The following is a 19,029-nucleotide window of genomic DNA, read 5'->3' on the forward strand; positions in this document are numbered from 1 at the left end:
AAATGGGTGCACATGGTTTTATCTTTATGTAATGTCACTGTGGCCAACATGCGGGTGAGCTGAGCTGGAAGACTCTGCAATTACAATAGTACCGTCCTCACATCCTTTATACTTATTTTGAACAGTATGCCTATTCCTGTTCCCTTCTGGCTCTTCTCCCCTTCATCTAATACAGTGTCTCATATGTCTCATATGAGACAAAATATGATATGATAAATTTCAGACATCTCCCCAACCATTCTTATAATGTTTTTGCGCTTCTTTTGGAATGAGAAAATTGTGAATGTTATTTGTTATTGATAATGTAATATGTAACATGACGTTTATGGTCCCATACATACTGTTAAAGTGAAAAATGTTCAAAACGTACATTTTGTTTGCTTATAACACTGTGTATGAGGTCACTTCAGTCCTTTTTATTCTTGGTTTGGTGTCAGAGCTCTGACACTCCTATTGTCTTGTCATGGTAAGCGTGCGGTTATGATTTTGCTCGTGCAACCGCTCTTCAGTCCATGTCAGTTGTTTTGTGTGCAGAGCATGGTGTTCGGATCATGGCACTTCGGTCTAGTTTGGTTTACACATTAATGCTCCGTGGTTGTCTTCTTCTCCATATGCTCTGTCTTGTTGTGTGAGTGTGCACTTTCGAGATCGCTCTGGCTGTACGCTCTGTCCTTGCATGTGGTTGCATTCTCTGTAGCACTTTCAAGAAAGTTGTCTGGCTTCACCCTGGCTCCTCCCTCCAATGGTTCTACTGTTGGTCTTTCTCCTAATGGCTCCACCCTGGCTCCTCCCTCCAACGGTTCTACTGTTGGCCTTTCTCCTAATGGCATTGCTCTGGCTCCTCCCTCCAACGCTTCTGCTGTTGGCCTTTATCCTAATGGCTTTGCTCTGGCTCCTCCCTCCAGCATCTCCTCCTTGGTCATTCCCTCATTTCCTGGCTCCTCCCTCCAGAGTCTCCTCCTTTGTCCTTCCCTCTATCATCTAATACCTCGCTCCTTCTTTCAGCATATCCTCCTTGTTCATCCTCTCATTTCCTGGCTCCTCCCTCCAACATCTCCTCCTTTGTCCTTACCTCTATCATTTACTCCCTGGCTCCTACCCCAAGCGTCTCCTCCTTGGTCCTTCTACTCCTTGGCTCCTCCCTCCAGCGTCTCCTCCTTTGTCCTTACCTCTATCATCTTCTCCCTGGCTCCTCCCTCCAGCATCTCCTCCTTGATCCATACCTCTATCATCTACTCCCTGGCTCCTCACTCCACCATATCCTCCTTGGTCCTTACCTTTATCATCTACTCCCTGGCTTCTCCCTCCAGCATCTCCTCCTTGAGCCTTCCCTCATTTCCTGGCTCCTCCCTCCAACATCTCCTCCTTGGTCCTTACCTCTATCATTTACTCCCTGGCTCCTACCCCAAGCGTCTCCTCCTTTGTCCTTCTACTCCTTGGCACCTCACTCCACCATATCCTCCCTGGTCCTTACCTTTATCATCTACTCCCTGGCTCCTCCCTCCAGCATCTCCTCCTTGGGCCTTCCCTCATTTCCTGGCTCCTACCCCCAGCGTCACCTCCTTGGTCCTTACCTCTATCACAGTGGTTCTCAACCTTTTATGAACAAACGCCCCCCTGACCTCTTCATGATCCTTTTAACGCCCATTTTCCCTCCCTCCCTCCCTAAAAACAAAACACAACAAAAAAAACTTCAAAATATTATTACAGCCAAACAATTACAACACTGATACCCGAAGCCTTCGTTTTTGGTCCAAAAACTGCTTATTTTATTTATCCTACATGTAAAAGCCTCAAGTTGAGAAATATTGTGTTTGGGATAGGTATTGCAAATGTATGCATTTATAAATTCAAACAAATTCAGGCTCACACACACATTTATTTAAGATAAACCAATCACGTGAAGAATAACGTAACCTAAATGACCAATGAAAAAGCAGCGGTCGTTCGCAGTCTGTGTATCTTTTGGTCATTTGATTTTCCTTTCAGAAACGGGTATAAAAAACAAAGAAATAAAATACAAAGTGTTTCTCTTTTTCAGTGTCAAAAAGGGATGAATGAAATTTTAGAAATTATTTGTTTCATTTTCTATTTCGGATAACAAAAAATAAAATTACTTTAAAACAGAAACGAAAAAAGGCCCGTTGTTCACATTCCGAGACTTGATGTGACCACTTACGTGACAAGAGTGTCATATTTGACAGGGTGTCAGTGTTGCTTTAGCCCAGAATAAAATGTCTTTAGAACCTTACTCAGTTAGGATTTTAGACAATAAAATCGTCTCCTCCTTGGTCCTTTCCTCTATCATCTACTCCCTGGCTCCTCCCTCCAGCATTTCCTCCTTGGTCCTTACTTCTATCATCTACTCCCTGGCTCCTCCCTCCAGCATCTCCTCCTTGGTCCTTACTTCTATCATCTACTCCCTGGCTCATACCCCCAGCATCTCCTCTTTGGTCCTTCCCTCTATCATCTACTCCCTGGCTCCTCCCTCCAGGATCTCCTCCTTGGTCCTTTCCTCTATCATCTACTCCCTGGCTCCTCCCACCAGCATCTACTCCTTGGTCCTTCCCTCTATCATCTACTCCCTGGCTCCTCCCTCCAGCATCTCCTCCTTGGTCCTTACTTCTATCATCTACTCCCTGGCTCATACCCCCAGCATCTCCTCTTTGGTCCTTCCCTCTATCATCTACTCCCTGGCTCCTCCCTCCAGGATCTCCTCCTTGGTCCTTTCATCTATCATCTACTCCCTGGCTCCTCCCTCCAGCATCTACTCCTTGGTCCTTCCCTCTATCATCTACTCCCTGGCTCCTCCCTCCAGCATCTACTCCTTGGTCCTTCCCTCTATCATCTACTCCCTGGCTCATACCCCCAGCATCTCCTCTTTGGTCTTTCCCTCTATCACCTACTCCCTGGCTCCTCCTTCCCTCTGTCGTAGTCCCCACAAACCCAATCCCCCCTCCCCATGGACTCTTCTCTCCGTTCCACCATGGACTCTTCCTCCTCCTCAAATGAAGGAATCCTTTTTCTGTTTTTGCCCCTAAAACTGCTGCAATTGAGATCCTCTAAAAATATTAAGGAAAAATATTTGTTTAACATAATGATGATTTTTTTGTGTATAGTCATGACTTAATCTCTTACTTATATATAGTTATTGAGATTTTTTCCATAATTATGCCATAGCATCTAATAAGAAACGTTTCTTCACAAAAATAATCTTTTTTCATTTTTATGAGAATGTTTCTTGTAACTGTGACTTATGACTTCAATTCTCAAATTGAGAATTCTGAAAGCATGTGGAGCAGGCTACAAATCTAAATAAGATTGTGAATGAGATTTCAGGTCTTTGGCAGAGGGATATACTGTATTTTTGAAAATTTACAGATTTGCGTCAAATACTCCTTAAACACAGCTTACCTCATTCCTTCAGTTCAAAACTAAACGTTCAAGCTTCTTTCTGTTCTCAGTCTCTGTAGTTTGACAGTATGATAGAGCATTTGGCTTTCCTCAAATCATTATCGCCCACCACTGTCACTGGCCCTCGTCCAGGCTCACAAAATTGGCCAAGTGTCATGACAATGGAAAATGGCATGATCTTGTCAGTTTTGTTAGACAAACTTTTTAAAGATATATCATTTATAAATATAAGTTTCAATAACAAAAATAAGTTTCTTCAAGACTTCAAATCTAAGAAAAAAATATAATTTTTGCATTTGTGTCCCAGAAGTGCAGACATTTACAGAGACCTTTAGAAAGGAGATGAACACCTAAACATTAAATTAATTCCCCACCGTTCAGTATTATTGAACTTTAAGAGAATGTGGACCCACGCTCTGTTACCCACTGACGGAGAGACAGAGATAGCTGGAGAACACTGACCTTGCTGCTAGAGGAGGGGAAACATCGATTTCAGCCAACCATGTAATAGATTTAATGAGCAAACAGAAGGACTGATCACTTCATTGACCTCGATTGTGGGAAGTGTCATGGAGAAGAGTTAAAGTTAATGTTCCACCCATCTAGCTGACTATGTTTTGGATAATGATCATACTTGAGGCCAGCAGTCATATCACCCTGTAGCCCAAGACTGGTTGCCCACTGAAGCTAAGCAGGGCTGAGTCTGGTCAGTACCTGGATGGGAGACGAGGTGTGGAAGAGGTGTTAGTGAGGCCAGCAGGTGGCGCTCACCCTGTGGTCTGTGTGGGTCCTAACGTCCCAGTATAGTGATGGGGACACTATACTGTCAAAAGAGCAGTCCTTCGAATGAGATGTAAAACGAGGTCCTGACTCTCTGTGGTTATTAAAAATCCCATGACACTTCTCATAAAGAGTAGGGGTATAACCCCGGTGTCCTGGCCAAATTCCACCCATTGGCCCTCGCCAATCATGGCCTCCTAATAATCCCCATCCACTCTATCACTCTCTCTCCTATATATATATATATTTTTTTTTTATGTGTGATAAAATGTCAGGTAAAATATCTAATCATTTATGGCTTAGTGCTGCAATATGTAATGTTTAATTGAACTGTGGCTTAGCCACGCCCCCTCCACTCACTCGGACAAACAGTCAACATTCGGTGACAGGCGCTATGGCAGCTGTCACAGCAGGAGACATTTCACAGGAGGCAACTGATGATTTTTGGAGACAGAAAGATTATATAGATATATATATAAATTGGTAAGAAGTTGTCTAAAATATTGTGCTTTAATATGTAATTAATGGTTCATGGTCAAATTAAATATGTACAGGTCTAAGTTGCATATGTTTCCAGGACACCATCTTTACCAAGACTACCTTTCCGTTAGTTTGGTGCTACAGTATTTACATGAATCATTCAGCACAACATTGCTAACATTTATTATCTCGGTTATTTACAGATACGTTAATGAAGCTAAGTGACATTAACGCAGCTAGAAGCTAACGTTAACGTTTTCGAATGTTAGGCTAACGTTACGTTAGAGATGTAAAAGATAATGTTCAAATAAGTTGTTGACTTATCTTAGAACAGATGTAGACATCCTTGTTTAATTTATCCACGTTTTGTTGGTGTTGTGGTCTACCGCATAACTTAATCCAGACAATTATCTCGGTTGAGATGTGGCTTGGGAAAGGGTAAAAAATACACACCGTCGCCCAGCCTCTCAGGATACCTAGTGTCAGAGTTGCATGTACCCCATGCACACTGTTTGACCATTTTAAACTTAAAAGGACAAGAAAAAACATATAAAAACGAATGAAACCTGACTAACTGCAATGCATTTCAATGGACGAGGAAGCAGAGAATGTCCGAGTGTATGGGATAGCTATGTCCACTGTGATTGGCTCATCGCGTTTGGGGGCGTGGCTTAGCCATAGGTCAATTAGGTCAGGTCGGTATTTTTATTCTTCTTTTTTGTTGTCACAAATTTCCATTACTCTGTGGAATTGTTTGTGATTGTATTATTTTTGTAGCTTAGATTATTTTTTAATAAAAGTTCCCCATCGCCTTGCTTTCTGTCATTAGATTATATTCCAATTCTCAAACTCTATCTAAATGATTAGCTCGAGTTATCCTTTGGAGACGTGCTGAAATGTTGGGTAGGCCATTTCCAATAAAATCAGATCTTATAAGGCTTTGTTTTTCATAGCTTTTGTTGTTTTACAGATCCAGTGGCTCATAATCCTCGCTCGATTCTGACTTGAGGTATATCCAAATGCCAGCTCTTTCTCTACTGCCTGTGACCATCGATCAAAGAAACTGCTGCCCAGGTTTCAAACGCATGGACTATTGCACATTGCAAAGTCAAAGTGAGCAGCCCTCACCTCACTGAAGGTTATGAGAGTCATGATGCTGAGCTGGCAAAGATGGTGATGATGATGGCAGCACACGATTCTGCCACAACATGCACAGTGAATCAATCCTTGACATCACTTGCCTGCATAGACAGCTGCCTTCTAAAGCAGCATCCAACTCAAATCAAATCTCACAAGGGACTGTGTTGGACAACACAGGTTCACTGGAAAAACATATCTATACATACAATTCTCTGCAGTTTCCAGCTCATTTAAACACTAGTGACAATAAAACCACCAACAATGATTACAGGGCAGATCATTGATTAATAAAGCCTTGTTTTCCCACGGCTTCTTGCTTAAATACTTCAATGCTCATGGCCTCAAAACACTTTTACCATAGAGCATGGTTTGTTTATGAACTATCTTTTTTTTTTTTTTACATTTTTGTCACATAACCAGCTACATATAAGTGGCTTTTCTGAAGTAGTAAACTTACACAGTGTTGCACTTGTGATGCGAAACGCTCTGGTACAAGTCTGGTGAGACACAAATCATGATAAAAACATTTGCATAAACAAGAAAAAATAGCATTCTTCAACTAATGCATTTTTAATCTCACATTTTGTTTTGTTAACACTATCAGTTGGATTTATGGTCAGGTTTAATGTAGGTTCTCAGTTATTTTCAAACATGATAGAGCATTACTATTTTAGTGCCTTAATTTTACAAACTACTGTGATACGTACGACAATCAACATAATAATACATTATGAGCACACACAAATACTAAATACCATTGAATGCGCTGAATGCATTTTATTTGTAATCTGCATTTCAATTGTTTCGTCCACAGCTTTGTACGATTTCTTCACTGAGCTTGTTACAGTGAATTCTGGGATTGACTTCTCTAAAACTACATCATGTGAAGTAGTATACTTCCAAAATGCCTAATAATACAAAATGTTAAGGGATCACATCATGTATTCCCAGAGTGTTTTGCAACAACCTCTACAGTTCTACCAACTGTAACTTTGCAACTAGCAGTCATTAGAACATTTGTAGACTGTCTGCTTAATATCTGCTCACATTTATTTTGATGCTCCTCCAACAGAGATTCTACTGACTATAAGTAACTTTGCAACTACACTTATAGTTAGTAGAATTTCTATCAAAATAAAGTGTAACCAAAATGTATTTAACAAATATAATTAAATCTGACTTTAAATCTAATTAAAAATCTATACTTTTACCCAATATGTGTGTGTTGTGTATTTATTTGTATGCTTATTAGAGTATTTTATTATTAGTTTAAAAACATGCTAACTCTAAACTGTATTGAAATCAGTTATTTTTAAATGCTTCACTTTTTAATTCCAATCACATGAACAAGCAAACAACAACAAGAAGTAAAAAAAAAAAAAAAGGTGGGTGGTTTGGGTCCGGGTGTTTGGTGGAGTCTCTATTAATAGTAAGGGATGCCAAGCTTGACATTTGGATTTTTTAAACTGATGATTCATTAAACAAACTTCTAAATTTAGCATGATTCACTACAATCACAGTTGTCAGACTGATGCACGATGCCCACCATCCCTGGGTTAAAAATAAACTACAAAGCACACAAATTAGCATTACATTCAATTCATGCTTGTTAACATGAAAACAATGGCTCACCAATTTTTTAAAATGAGGTCTAAGCAAGCACGATCCCATTGCTCAGACAACATATGCGAGTCCTAAATGTTATGTTCTGTGTATGTAGTATTACTGTCTAAAGCCACAACACTGTCAGCAAGATCTAATTGCTTTTACAAATGAAGGTGAACTTTTACAGGGGCATTCGAAGCAGCTGGGGTGGGGAAAAAAGAGTAATACCTTGGTGGAGACCTGTAATCGATTTAATTTGATTGTTCCTCCAAACATCTAAATGTTCCTTCTCTGATTGTATCTATTTTTGTTGTGTACTCCCTTTAATTGGACAGTGGCTAGAGTATATCAAGAACCCTTGTTTTAGCGTTGCAGAGAGAATAATCAAAATGATGTTTTATTGACAAAGTTCTGGTGGAACACGTTTCCTAATCAGCACGAGAGGAGGCCTATTATATATAAACAGTCGACTCACCTATGATTCTCAACAGTTTGTCTCCATCCCGACTCCTCACTCTCGGCTGGTTGCTATCCCAGCCTGGGATACAGGGCTCAGAGCCGTCCCCTCGGACAGCATGACAAATACTCATACTCTTCACTCTATCTGATTATTTGTAAGAGTGAACTCGTGAAATAAAAGTTTCACTGACTGAGGTCAGATTCAGTCGTGCAGAGATTTGAGGATCCCTAAGAAACCTGCTCATACATTAAGTATCAACCTTTCACTCTTTCAGGTCTTATGTTGCTTTAAGGTGTTCAGAACGTGTCCAGGTTTGTGTAAATAATAGACTCCTCTGAATCATATACCAGAGTCTGCTGCCTTTATTGGAAGTTATTGTTGAGTTTAAATCCGGCAGCATTTGGTGAGTAGGAGTACAAAATGAGCAGTAGATCAAGGCCTGCAGGAGAACAATGCTTTGCCAATCAAAAGTTAATGCTGTTTCGTTCAAAGTAGCACTCCAGCAGGGCTGTGAAATGAGCATCGCTTTGAAAATCTTATTTTTTGCCATTTTTAACAGCTGAGGCAAGAATAATTGGAAAGAGGGGTTTGGTACACGACACAGGCTGGATTCAAACCTGGATTTCTCATGTGAGCACATGCTCAAATCACTAGGTCATGGCTCAGATTGCATTACTATAATGGCAAGTGTTAACTTGCACACTATTTTAATGATCCACTTTAGACATTCCACTGACTATAAGTAATTTTACAACTACATGTCAACTTATTGTACTAACCCAAACCCAAACATATCCAAACAGTCTACTAATACTCTAATGACACTTAGTTGACATGTAGTTGCAAAGTTATTTATAGTAAGTAGAATGTCTAAAGTGGACTATCGAAATAGTGTAAACTTTAATTTTTTTACTTATTTAGAACCTTATTCTAAATACTTTTCTGAATCCACTTTAATTTAACTTACACAATATGAGATTTATATTCATGTTGTCTATAGCAACACTGTTTCCTACTTAGCAGTGTTCTCACGTTCTCTCGTATCACTCTATGGTCTAATAAAACAATAAGACCTAATAAACTAATTTTTAAACTGTAAAATTATTGTAATCACTAGCCAGTGTTGGGTGTAATGCATTTCTAAGTAATTAATTACAGTAATTGAATTACTTTCCCATTGAAAAAGTAAAGTAAGAGATTACTCTTCTGTAATTTTATTACAGTTAATTCTGATGTAATTGCATTAAATATATTTAACCTAGCTAACACTGTCAGTAGCTAATCTATAAATAATTGTTTAAATGCTATAACCAAGTTTTTAGACACATATAATGTAAAATATCAACAGTGGGGCCTACACACAAAATAAAGAAAAAAAGTTGAGCTAAATAAGGCAACATACCATACTCAACTTGCTTGAGTTAACTCAACTTATTCACTCCAATTACAGTCATAAATAATAGGTAGTGTTTTGAACTTAATAATTATTGTCAAATGATTTTTCAAGCTGCTTGTTTTATATTTGTTAGAACATTTTGCAAGTATTAGCAAAATGTTCTTCTAAAAAATAAACAAATAAACAAATTAAACAAAGATTATTTTGTAGGATAAGTCAGTTTATTATCTTGGATACACTAAACAAGAATTATGTTCATACTCAAACATGTTTCTAAAAAAAGTTTTGTTGGCCTTTATTCTCAAGAATGTGTCCAAAACTTCTCCAAATTATATGTTAACTATTATTATCTCTTTCCCCACCATGCAATATATCAAAAGAAAGAACAGAGCCTCTGCTTTAAAACAAAAGTTTTATGTAAGATTCATGCATTATCTTTTTTATTTTTTCTTATCAACACCTGAATGTGGGTAAGTTCCATTAAAAAAAGCAACATTTTAAGCAAAAAAGCTCAGAAAATTGTGTTTTTGGCAGATTACATCCAGATTGGATTCAGAATGATGATCAAAACATAGAAGGATTAGACTGAGTCCAACAACAGACCAAAACTTGTTTGAGATTTGTGTGTTGAGGTATACGTGCATCCGTTGCAACTTTTGTATGCAGTATATTTGCTACGATGAAATGGGTCACATGTTTGGCTCTAGATTTAAAAGGCAAATAATATTCATGTAATGTATTTAGCTTTGAAAATCAAACATGGAAATGAAAAAAAAAAGGATTTTAGCTGCTTGCATTGCTAAATACTAAACATTCTTTAGTAGCCCTGACAAGTTACCAAGACACTACCTCTACTAAGTTGCCATAACTGTTACTCATTAGATGATCAAGTATTTAAGTTGATATTAATTGGAGGGGATTAGTTGAGTTTACTTAAAAGTTGAGTGTGATAGGTTGCCTTATTTATTAAGTTAGCTCAACATTTTTTCAGTGCATTACATTACTGTACCATAGCACCACCTATGTACTTTCTTGTAATGAATATATTACTTTAAAAAAAGTAAAAGAGTAACTCACAAGAGGTCTTGTTTGAGATGCACACAGTATCTAGTGCGAGGTAAACCACAACTACCACCTCTCACACCTGCCTGACATTGTGCGATTTCCTCTGAGGTTGGCAGACTGAATTTTTTTTAACTATTTTGAGAAAAACAGGAGAGCTGAGCTCCAGGGAGTGATTTCTTTTCTGTCAGCATGCACAGCTCTTTTTGGGAGGAATGAAGCAAAGTTCCCTCTCGGCACAACCTTTTCCCCTGTATATCATTGGTGTCAGCTTCACACAGGTGCCTGAGCTGATGTTTATCTGTATGTGCAGAGAATTAAGGGGAATATTTTTTGATTAAAGGGTGTGCAAGGGAGTACATATAATCCATTTGTGAAGGTGTTCTTAATTTGTCATTCCTAAAAAACATTTTTTAAAAGTCAATGTTTTGTTAGAAGCTACTCAAGAAGCAATGATGTTTGAACTGCAGTGATACGTAAAAACTCTGACGTAATAAAATGTTGCTATATTCACGTTAATTTGTTCCGTAAAAAAAAAAAAAAACGCTTTTAGCGCCACTCACTGGACATTTCACTTTGAAACTGTCCCGAAACGTACACGACGCAACGTATTTTGCGTTTTGCATTGTTTTTTGAATGAGCCTGGGCTGAAAATTTCAGTTGAAAGTCATGTGTGGCCAATTCAGTTCAAAGTCACCTTCATGAACTTGAACATGAACCGAAAAGAGTAATTTATTGAAATCTGTATTTTGCCCGACCCTGGTCTCCAGAATGCTGACCCTTCGATCCCAGAATGAGCTGTAAACTGCAGGTATCGCTTCAATCCTGGTTGTGTTGTGTAAACTTTCCCTTCTGATTTCTCTGTATTGACTTCCTCGTCTCGCTGTCTTCTTCATCCGTACATCCCCCTTCTTTAAAGACCACTGGGATTCAGGCTTATGAGAAGCCAGAGACTGGGGCTGTTTGATTTGCTCAGGTCTTTCTAATGTGCGGGTCCCGAGGGAGCGAACGGATGGAGGAGCACTAACAGTTCTTCATAATCCCTCATTCCAATTCTTCTCCAGTGCTGACTGCACCATCAGTGACCCAGAGATGCTCACATACTCTTCTACAGCACTGCTGAATCCTGCACCTGCCAAGAGTGCAACACTGATACCAACTGAATGAGGGAGAGGGGGGAGGGGGGGGGGGGGAGCTGAATCATGGTCATTGAAGTAAAGGATATTGAACAGTCAGCTCAGCTGAACGTCATTGCAAAATAGTCCCTGACGTGTCTTGTTGACGTTTGTATTTCACTGCATTCATATTTATATCCTTGCTGAAAAGACCTGATTTGGTCTCATTTCCTATTCTAGTTCAGAAATTAGAAATAGTCTGAAGGTGACAGCATTAACATATGTAACCGAGGCTGAGGATGGAGATGTTTGTGGAAATACTGATGGTTGAATAGTGACAGCAATTGTAATGGGATACAGGCAGCTGTCATTCATGACACATTTCATAAACACTAGACGTCAGTCAAATCTTTTTTTTCTTTCGTATTTGTACGATGATGATGTTCGTTAGTTTCTGTATCTTGCCAGGTGTGTTGTAAACTACCCCAATGATATCACTAGGGATGTATCGAAGCTTGTTTCCACCACAGAATAAAAATTTAAGAGGTAACTGCTCACAATATTCTCCATTTAACTCATAATTGTGTGACATAAAGTCGCAATTGCAAGTTATAAAGTAAGAATTGCGAGACATAAACTCGCAATTGCGAGTTATCAAGTCAGAATTGTTTGATATAAAGTCGCAATTGTGTGTTATAAAGTCAGAATTGTGAGATAAACTGACTGACTTTTTTTCTCAGAATTGCATGTTTATATCTCGCAGTTCTAACTTTATAACACGCAATTGGGAGATATAAAGTCAGAATTGCATGATATAAAGTTGCAATTGTGTGATATAAAATCAGAATGGTGATATAAACTATTGTGATATTAAAAATTCTATGTTTTTTCCTTAGAATTGGACTTTATAACTTGTAATTGCAAGATTATATCTCACAATTCTGAGAAAAGATATCAGAATTGCGAGATATAAACTCACAATTGCAAGTTATAAAGTCATAATTGCGAGATATATACTCACAATAGCGTGTTATAAAGTCAGAATTGCGAGATGTAAACTTGGAATTGTAAAATAAAAAGTCGCAATTATCTTTTAAAATTATTCCAAGCTTCCATAGGAATGTGCCTGAAGCCTAATTCCGATTTTGTGTTATAAAATCAGAATTGTGATATAAACTATTGTGATATAAAAAAATCTGTATTTTTTCCCTTTGAATTGGACTTTATGACTCGTAATTGCGAGATTATATTTCACAACTGAGAAAAGATATCAGAATTGCGAGACATAAACTCACAATTGCGTGTTATAAAGTCAGAACGGCGAGATGTAAACTTGTAATTATGAGATAAAAAGTCGCAATTATCTTTTAAAATGTCTTATTCCAAGCTTCTATAGGAATGTGCCCCAAGCCTAATTCTGAATTTGGAAAGGCACAGCAAATGAATAATGCATTCTACAGAGCACCTAAATGGACATGGTTAGCCCCTAAAGGGACAGTACTGCTTACTGCAGTAGTTGGTTACATTACAGTACATCAAACTTCACATGTAAATATAGTAAGGAGAGATGACTTACGGGACGATGACGAAGGATTTTGTGCGCAACAGGTCCACTGACAAATATCTTATGTTGTAAAATCAGTACCGCCATTCCCTATCCATAAAGTATGCATGATCGCTAAAGTAAAAGTAAAAAGCGGGCATACATTCAAAAGAGGTTTCAATACCCTACATATTGATAGTACCTCACTGATTCCCGCAAATGACATACAATACAATTACCCAACTGTATAATTGAGAGAGAACGCAAAAGCATTGAAATATTTGTTTTGCTCCCATCTCATATTTTTTCCATCCTCATGTCCCTTTAGAGGCACCGTAGAATGCGGCATTTACTTTCCGAACACGGTATTTCAGGCATGACCCTATAGGTATCACAGTCAGAAATTATATCACTAGCTGTTGTTGATAATAAAGGGTTATTAATAGATATATAAGGCAAATAACACAGCACCCTGAACCTCACTCCCATCCGGCTTATGGCACCACTGTAACGCTTTTTGCTTGGACCGTTCCACGCGGGGCTCAACCAGCGATAGTCATTATAGGAGTTGGGCATGCTAACAAGAATGCAAAAGAGTACAGCCTTTTGAGGCCAGTGAAGTATGGAATAGAGTTGAGTTTGATTTAGTGTTGATTTAGATTTCATTTTAGAATTTCCATTTCCCAATTCCCTGGCAAAATATTAATTTGTTACCATTTATTCGCTCTCATGTTGTTCCATGTTCCGGCGTATGCTGTGTTTGTAGCCATTGGTGAAGGATCTAAGGTTTAGATGGCTCAGTTCATGGTGAGATGGCATTGTTCTGCTGATGTCCGTCTCCTGGGAGAGCCATGCCTGACCATGTAATTGCAGAGGTGTTCAAGCCCGCTCCTAAAGGACAACCCTGTGGCAGAGTTTAGCTCCAACCCTTATTAATCACACCTGAACCAGCTAATCAGGATCTCTATAAACCTTCAGGCAGGTGTGTTGGCTCTAAACTGGGGTGGTGATGGCGCAGTGGATAAGACACATGCCTTTGGTGTGTGAGACCCGGGTGCGAATCCACTGTGAGACACCAATGTGTCCCTGAGCAAGACACTTAGGCTGCGTCTCATTTCTCTGTCTTACCCCTTCCCCTTCCCCTACCCCTTCGTCTGCGTCTTCCCCTTGCCCCTCGATATCGAGTGAAAGGGGGTAGGGGTGAGAACGTTCCTCTAAGAAATGAGACACCACTCGATAACTGGTTGCGTCATCATCCCTTGCCGCTAGCTGGCTGCTACGTCAACAGAGGCGACAAGTGTTGACATAAACGAAGATGCCGTCGTCTCAGGTCGTGATATCGATTGCCTGGGCTCTCTTTATCTTTGCACGCTTGGGTGCCATCAGTCAAAGACATAGAAGAAGACGATTGTTTCTCAGACGAATACGACTGCTTACGGATCAAGTCATGGTACGTATGTTTTCATTGTATTTAACGGAGGCGCCGGCAGCGACACCATAGCTCAGCAAAACATTAGCAACCGGCTAACATTAGCTAACGTATGTTGTTGTAGCTATGATCTGAGGAAAACGCATGCATTTTTATTTATCAACGATATGGTTTGATTAAAATAATTTATTTTTTGTCCGTGCGGAGGCGATTCCATTTTATTTATCTATGGCACATGCATTTTTTTTTTATATTCAGCCCAATGCTATCCAATGATTTGTTTGCATTATTTAGGTTTTCTATTCTTATGTTAGATCAATAACAAAATCAATAGATTTTTTGATAACACTTTACAATAAGGTCTCATTTATTAATGAATGAACTAACAGAGAGCAATAGACTTTGTTATTGTTAGTTAATAAAATATGTGTGTTCATGTTAGTTCAGAGTGCATTAACTAATGTTAACATAACAACTTTGGATCTTAAAAATGTATATTGGTTATCGGCTTTCAAATGTAAAGAATTATCGGTATCAACCAAAATGTTCATATCGGTGCATCCCTATTTTTTATCCATGTATGTGTTAATTTTGTGATGTGGTTTCAATATCATGTACCCATGGTTTTTTTTGTTCCACCAGGCTGATCGTCCACCTATGTACTGCAGAGTTGATGCAACTGTGCCCATCTTGCGCTTATGGTTTGATGAAGAAGCTGAAATAAAGCAGGACCTACGCCTGACCAGGACAGCCATGAACAGCCTGCAGAGGCTTCTAGACAGGAATCAAGATCATGGCTGGGGAAATCAACTAGAGGTCCTCATATATACCTATTGGTTGGCACACGGACTCTCCTACCGGGTGGTGGCAAAAGTTTTCAATGTCCCCAGGCCAACAGTATTTCGAGTAATACACAAGGTGGCACAGAATATTTGGAACAATTTAAACACAGCTATTTCCTTCCCACATGACCTGCAAGCTGTGGGTCAAGGATTTGTGGCTCTATCGGGGACCCCTGCATTCCACAACGTTGTAGGGGCGATAGATGGCACACACATTCGGATTAAACCACCAGGACTACATCGTCTAGACTACCTTAACTACAAAGGCTTTTACTCCATCAATATGCAGGCCATATGTGATGCAGATGGAAGGTTCCTGGACATCTTCGTGGGTTACCCTGGGTCAGTCCATGACACGCGTGTGATGAAAAACAGCTCCTTTTACACATCTGGACGTTACCCCCCGCCAGGATACATTATTCTGGGTGATGGTGGGTACCCCTGCCTCCAGACCCCAATATGCCTGCTCACACCATACAAAGAGCCAGTACGTGGACTAGTGCAACAACGCTTCAATTACCGCCAATCAAAGGCACGCAGCATAATTGAGCGTGCCTTTGGGGTAATGAAAACAAGGTGGAGGTCAACTCTGTTCCGGGCACTGGAAGTCAAACCTACCTTTGCACCCCAGGTTATTGCTTCATGTGCATTCTTACACAATGTGTGCTTGGACAATGGAGACACACTGGATCCTGACGAGGATATTGCCAGGGATGATCTTGACCCCCATCCTCCCCATGAACCAATGGCACTCAACGAAGCCTCAGGGAATGCTGCACGTGACGCACTGGCTGCCCAAGTTTCCGGGGATGTGCAGGCCACATGAAGAGACATGTTGCACTGTTGATTTTCCTTCATGAGAATTATATGTAATATATTTAAGAATTTTTATAGTATTTTAATATTGTTCTTCTGTTTTGCCCCAATTTCTAATCTGTTGGCATTCATGTGTTTGTATTGTTGTATAAATGTTATTGTTACATATTTTCTTATTGCACTTTTATTTTTTTTCAAACAATAGCCTGAGAACTAAGAAAGGAAGTTTTTAATGATGAGTAGGCATGTTCTTACCTTGGTATTATTTTTTGTTCCAGAAGTGGAGTGAGGTGTAATGGGATTTCTACAATTGTTTGCAATAAATCTTTTAAAACACACTATTATGGTGACTATGCTTCGGATTTCCGTAAAATTTATCCACGAAAAGCCTTTTTATAAGAACCCCATTTATTGCTCCACAGCAGTAAATATTACAACATGTAAATATAACAATAATACATATTCAAATATAAATTATATAAACTCTTAAAACATTATATTAAATTAATAAGGCCTATGTAAACAGTTGTGCAATTGAACAGGTAATTTTTAGAACAATAATACATATTCAAATGTAAACAATATAAACTCTTAAAACAAATATACTTAAATATGTAAACAGTTGTGCAATTGAACAGGTAATTATTTTCACATCTTTTCAATCATTCTTTCAAAGAGGTCTAAAAACCTCTGTGACTTCGCCTCACTCTCTTCATGGCGCCTTTGCTCCTGAAGGGCCTCCTCGATCAGGAACTCCATAATAGGATTGGACCTCCTCCTAGATGTGGTGGCACTTGTTGCTGCTGGGGTACTGGTTAGCATTCTACTGGTTCCTGTGTCAGGGGTCCAGGATGCTGCTGTGGTGGAGAGCTCTGAGGTAGAGGGCTCCACAATATCCTAAAGAAACAAGGCAAATCGTGTTACTTTTAAGAAATTTTCAGCAAATATCTCCTCATGAAATTTAAAGAGAAAGTTTACGAATCTGATGTTAGTGGAATTCACGAAAGTACTGAATTACATGGTAAATGATTAGCCTCACCATGAGGATTGTCATGGGATCCTCTGCTGGTTGGAATGATGCCACCACCACAGGGGGGTCCATCGCAGGCCGGGCACCCAAAACCTCGTGCATGTCTCCATAGTACTGCCATGTAGCAACACTGACCTCACCCTGGTCTGTCCCTGAGCCGGTTTTTGGAGTCCTCAATTCCTGACACACACACACACACACACACACAATAAACAACTGGCTAGTTGATACATTCATTAGGAAATTGGAAATTATTTTAAACTTGAAATCATATACCTTGTATTTTTGTTTTAAATTCTCCCATTTTTTGGAAGCCTGCTGTCCAGTCACCTTGCCCTCTAGGCCAATCTCTTTCACAAATTTCCTGCATCACAACCGACAGCTCAAACTTTCAGCATTTTAAGCACAACACAGAAATAAAAATTCAGAAAAACAGAACGCAAGACTATGATTGAACGATTAATTACTCACTCCCATTGTTGTTTGGCCATTGTTTTGGACTTCATGAAGTCTTTTTCATTCTCTGCCCTGAAGCGGATGAGCCGCCGAGTCTCCTCAGGTGTCCCTGAGGGAAAAGGAAAATATACGTTACCGTTACCTTGCTAGGTGAATCTCGTAGTAAGCTAGCTCTACCAATATTAAAGTCCAATATTAAAATCAGTCAAGGAATAGTAATGTCAAGCAAATTCACTTCACACTGATTTCACCTAAAAACTACAATATGAATTGTCATAGCTCAGCTCGACAAATAGCGCATAGCTGCTAGCTAGCGGTTTACTACCGATTCAAAACAAAAACATTACAATTAAAACCACTTGAACATTTTATTAAAAGGATCATAAAACAGGAGTGTCATAATTATAATATCAATTAAACTGCTGAAAATACTTACATTTGTGCGACTCCTTCACAGTTCGACGTTCAGCCATAAAATAAACTTGATGCCGGCACTTTTGAGAAATTCCTACGTTGTTAACTGTTACCCCTCTGTTTCAAGTGTGGTCCTCCGCAAACTTCTTTTCAAGGGCTATGTAGCCCTACGCCTTGGCCCTAGCCCTTAATCAAAATGAGAATTGAGACACCACTTCCCCTCACATGAACGCGCAAAACCGAGGGGGAGGGGTAAGGGGAAGGGGTAAGACAGAGAAATGAGACGCAGCCTTAACCCCTAGTTGCTCCAAAGGTGTGCGACCTCTGAAATATAGCAATTGTAAGTTGCTTTGGATAAAAGCGTCAGCTAAATGAATAAATGTAAACTCTAAATACTGGCTCTCCAGAAGCAGGATCGAACTACACCATGTATAGTAATGCATAACAAATGCACAGCTCATGTTTTTGAACTTGAGTTATTCTCAGCTAAATCAGTTAATAAGTGATTATTATTTGAGCTGTAAAAGCTATTAATTGAACATATAATGTTTAAGGGCTCTATGTTTGAAGCTGTATATATTTAATGTTTATCTACAATTATTTTCATTGGTAATCAACAACATGCCACAGATAGAGCTTTAGTTGCTTTTAACCCAGACAAAGTGAGATTTAAAAATCAGCGGCTAGACAACACAGGCTCAGATGTTGCCAATGATCTGTGTTCTTTCCCCTTCATATGCCAATTTGTCCTGTTGAACTGAGTGTATGTCTGATGTAGCTGTCATTACAGAGATAAAAGTGTTGTCGAGGGATTAGTTTACGTAGCGTAGCTGTGTGTGTGATCAGCGGCTGGGGTCAGGCATCGGACAGGCTGGTGGGTGATACAAGGGGAACTGACCTGTGAGATTACACAAAAGGACTAGACTGAAAAGCATCACCTCATATGGTCTACTCTGATTGGTCAGAAAGCCCAGTCTGTTGGGATTGGTCTACTCTGCTTTGATTGGTCAGATGACCCAGTATGTTGTAATTTGTTCTACTCTTCTC

At 39.3% G+C, this 19,029-nt stretch overlaps 1 long non-coding RNA gene across 1 annotated transcript; it reads right to left on the minus strand.

Moving 5' to 3' along the window:
* Positions 1 to 17,215: 17,215 nt before the first annotated feature.
* LOC143721745 (uncharacterized) lies at positions 17,216 to 17,725 on the minus strand. Its single transcript, XR_013196776.1, has 3 exons — positions 17,584 to 17,725; positions 17,389 to 17,476; positions 17,216 to 17,284 (listed from the first exon to the last, which is right to left on the minus strand). It is a non-coding gene; the product is annotated as an uncharacterized LOC143721745 (long non-coding RNA).
* Between the last annotated feature and the right edge of the window lie 1,304 nt (positions 17,726 to 19,029).

The sequence above is a fragment of the Siphateles boraxobius genome, unplaced genomic scaffold, assembly GCF_051911475.1.
Source record: "Siphateles boraxobius isolate OS27281-9 unplaced genomic scaffold, OSU_SipBor_1 66, whole genome shotgun sequence".
NCBI classification, from domain to species: Eukaryota; Metazoa; Chordata; class Actinopteri; order Cypriniformes; family Leuciscidae; genus Siphateles; species Siphateles boraxobius.